This window comes from Octopus bimaculoides, chromosome 9 (assembly GCF_046866305.1).
Source record: "Octopus bimaculoides isolate indiv1 chromosome 9, ASM4686630v1, whole genome shotgun sequence".
NCBI lineage: Eukaryota > Metazoa > Mollusca > Cephalopoda > Octopoda > Octopodidae > Octopus > Octopus bimaculoides.
The window spans coordinates 42,639,115-42,644,114 of NC_142936.1; positions in this window are offsets into that span (position 1 = coordinate 42,639,115).

Consider the following 5,000-nt stretch of genomic DNA (forward strand, 5'->3'; position numbering starts at 1 on the left):
ATTATCATTGAGTGAGAGAGCAGTGCATGCTATCAAAGTGACACTGGGGTAAAATATACGAAGCCCATTATACACATCATGACCACCAGGCACATGCATCACAACCATATGTGCGCGACATGGTGATCTCATATGAAGATAAACAGCGCATGACCTCGCAGGTGGGGCCCAGTTAGAATTTTCTTCGGGTCGAGTAGCCCATCCCTCTCAAAAGGTCCCTGAATAAGGTTTGTTTAAGGATGTTGATCAAAACACCCATGTTTTCAAAGGAGAATTATCCAAACCCCAAAGAATTCCTCTCAACACATGGCTATGATGCTCCCCCACAACTTCTGCGTATAATCAGAGATGCACATATCGTCAGCCACTAAGGGACATACTCAACTGGTTAAGGTCAAACAACTGACAAGCAAATCTGTGGTATTAAGCAGAATATTTGCTGTAGCCCATCTTTTATACCAAGACAAAACAATGTACATGATAACACTTCCAAGCAGTTAAGATCAGAAGCCATGAGAGCCACTGCCTGGTACTGCTTCCGGGCATTTATTATTATTATTATTATTATTATTATTATTATTATTATTATTATTATTATTATTATTATTATTATTATTATTCAGTAGTTTAATTTTTATAGCGTGCTTTCACTTTACTACCGAGCGCAGCTCTGTGTGCCTTGGGTATGTGCTGCGGTTTGCTGTGATGCTCGTATGGTTATTGTATTGAAAGTGTTTTGCGTAGGGTGTGTGCAGTGCCCAGTAGTGCAATTTTCTGCATGTTATATATATTTGTAAGACCTGGTGTTTTTGTTATGTATTTGTCTGAATATTTTTTTTTATTATACCTAAGGCGCCTACTATGATAGGAATCGTTTCTGTTTTTAGATTCCACATTCGAGTTACCTCTATTTCCAGGTCTTTGTATTTTGAAAGTTTCTCCATTTCTTTTAGGGAAACGTTGTCATCTGCTGGTATTGATACATCAATTAGAAAGCATTTTTTTCTTCATGATCTCTGACAACTATATCTGGCCTTTTAGCCTTAATTTCTCTATCTGTGTGTATTGGCATATCCCAGAGTATAGTTGCTTTCTCGTTTTCTGTGACTTTTTCTGGCGTGATCTTATCTCAATCTAATACTACCAAATCTCCTGTGGGTGCACTAGATCGTATCTCAATCTAATTGTCACCGTAAATGACTGAGGCTTTCCTTTCTCTGTCTCTATCGCAATTCTCTATGATAACCAAGTCGATACAAAGAGTCGATACCAAGGAAATGGAGAAATATTGGTTCCTAATCAGAGGGTTGAACAAATTGTGGAAGACTGAAACAATAATTATTCCTGTGGGTGAACTTGATCGTGTCTCTCTCACTATCTCTCTCATTCCCTCTCTTTCTCTCTTACTTCTTTTCGGTGGCCATGATGGAGCACCACCCTTTAGTCGAAGAAATCGAACCCTGGAATTATTTCCTGTAAGCCTGGTACTTATTCTGTCAGTCTCTTCTGCTGAACAGCTAAGTTACGGGGACGCAAGCACACCAGCATCGGTTGTCAAACAATGGTGGTGAGGACAAACACACACGCATATATATATATATATGGGCTTCTTTCAGTTTCCATCTACCAAATTCACTCACGAAGTATTGGTCGTCCCTAGGCAATAATAGAAGACACTCTTTAAAGTATAGAGATGAATTTTGTGTAGCCACCTGTTAGAAACTTTCTCGCTCACCCATGATAATAATAATAATAATAATAATAATAATAATAATAATAATAATAATAATAATAATAATAATAATAATAATAATAATAATAATAATAATAATGATGATAATAATAATAATAATAATAATAATAATAATAATAATAATAATAATAATAATAATAATAATAATAATAATAATACGCAAAACACTTTCAATACAGTAACCATAAGAGCATCACAGCAAACCACAGCACATACCCAAGGCACACAGAGCTGCGCTCGGTAGTGAAGTGAAAGCACGTTATAAAAATAAAACTACTAACAATAATAATAATAATAATGTGAAGAAGAAGAATTGATACTTGCATTGTAGACGTGTAGAAAAGTGCGAGAATCCTAAGAAAGATTCTTGAGATTTCAGGAGACAGACTTGTTGTCACCAAACCTAAATATAACATTTTCGCTAATTAGATTAACACGCAATAGCTTTAAAATAATAATACTAATACTAATAATAATAATAATAGTAATAATAATAATAATAATAATAATAATAATAATAATAATAATAATAATAATAATAATAATAATAATAATAAAATTAATAATAATCATAATAATAATAATGTTGTTGATGTTTAAATTGCAATGAAGGAAACTTGAACCTAGGTTAGAAACCAGCTCTTTATTGGCAAGAAATCTTGAAATAAAACTGAACAATGATATACATACATATATGCATGTATACCCCCCCCCCCCCACACACACACACACAAACACCCACGCAATTCATACTCTATGAATGATTACGATATCATGGACTATAGCAATCTGCAAGACCTTCTTAATATTTAAAGGATGATGAACAAAACAAGATACTTTCCTTCACAACATTGCTATCAAGTAAATGGCTGGTCAAAGTTTACACTAAATTAAAAAGAGAAAGAGAAAAACATGCACATACATACATATATACATACATACATACATACATACATACATACATACATATATGCACATATACATACATACATTGTTGTTGTTGTTGTTGTTGGCACTCCGTCGCTTACGACGTCGATGGTTCCAGTTGACCCGATCAACAGAACAGCCTGCTCGTGAAATTAACGTGCAAGTGGCTGAGCACTCCACAGACACGTGTACCCTTAACGTAGTTCTCGGGGATATTCAGCGTGACACAGTGTGACAAGGCTGGCCCTTTGAAATACAGGTACAACAGAAACAGGAAGTAAGAGTGAGAGAAAGTTGTGGTGAAAGAGTGCAGCAGGGTTTGCCACCATCCCCTGCCGGAGCCTCGTGGAGCTTTAGGTGTTTTCGCTCAATAAACACTCACAACGTCCGGTCTGGGAATCGAAACCGCGATCCTATGACCGCGAGTCCGCTGCCCTAACCACTGGGCCATTGCGCCTCCACACATACATACATACATACATACATACATACATAAATACTCTGTTGTTGATGTTGAAATTCCAATAAAGGACCTTGGATCTAGGTTAGAAACTGGCTCTTTCTCTATTGACAAAAAATCTTCAAATAAAACTGAATAATGACATACGTAATACATACATACATACATACATAGTCATGTACACAAGTTTCGCCTAGCGGCTGATGACAACTGACAGTTACGACCAGCCATGTTCTGATATAAAAATAAAATCTTCACACAGCACCAAGTATTGAGTTCTATATCAGATAATGTCTGCAACCTGTATAACATACGCTGATATATGTTTTAAAATTCTTACATTATGATATATACGTTCATGCATACATACATAATACATACATATATACATGACTACATTCATTCAAACAGACATACATATATACACACATACAAACACGCGTATTTATAAATGTGCATCTGTGAGTGTACGCATACATGTACATACACACACATTCACACAAATATTTGAGAACCAGTAACGTAAACATTTTATGTACACATGTGCCCATGCGCATACGACGCACCCACACAGACCTATCCACACAACATATATTATAAAATACACACAAAGCAATGTACAATAAATTTAATGATCGTCTGCATTGTTCATTTATTTTTGTTTCGTTTTATTTTTCTCGAATCGTTTATATAAAACTAGCAGAAATACCCGGCGTTGCCCGGGTTAAAGAGAATAATGAAATCTAAAAACGCCGTCTAGACTACGCATCATCTTTATATATAGAGATGTATATACACACACGCACCCAAACACACGTATATATATGTATATCAATATAAATATATGAAAGTCAATGAAGTTTCGTAAAAGAAGGTGATCATGTACATACTTTCTTGCTGTTGTGATTATAACACCTCATTGTAAACTATGTTCCTTGTTTTCCCTTGTGGAGCATATACAAATAGGTTTTTTGTTGCTGCCCACTCTTGAGCAGCCAACATACAGTTGTCCATGTGAGAAGCAGGGCTCTTCCAAGACAAGATCAGCTACAGACAGTGTTTGACCCTGATATTTGTTTATGGACATGGCAAAAGTCACACGAAGGGGGAATTGTAGTCTTCTGGATGTAAAAGGAATGTCTGCTCCTGATGGAGTAAGAGGAATTCTTGGAATAAAGACGTCATCCCCTTTTGCACATCCAGAAAGAATGGTAGCCTCGATAACGTGTGACATCATTTTCTAAATAATGCTCATCTGTTATGTTCGGGTTAAAATTTCATCAACATCAAAAATATATGAATTTTCATGAGAGTTATGGCCGTTATGCAAAGAATAAAATTTCCAAATTTCATAAAGATCCATTCAGTACTTTTGACGTAGTTTTGGATAAGAAAACAAATGACTAATGTGTGTGTTTGTGTGCATGTGTATGTGTGTGTGATGGGTATATATATGTATAGATATCTGTATGCATGCATATATGTATATATGTGTACATATTACATGTACATCTATCTATATATATATACATCTACACATATGTATACATATACATGTATGTATAGATCTATATATATATATATATATACGTGTACATCTATATGTATACATATACATCTCTCTCTCTCTCTCTCTCTCTTTCTCTCTCTCTCTTTCTCTCTCTCTCTTTCTCTCTCTCTCTTTCTCTCTCTCTCTTTCTCTCTCTCTTTCTCTCTTTCTCTCTCTCTCTCTCTGAAAGTATCTGTCATTACAGTATCGAAATGGTGTACATATACATGTATATGTATACATATACATCTCTCTCTCTCTCTCTTTCTGTCTCTCTCTTTCTCTCTTTCTCTCTCTGTGAAAGTATCTGT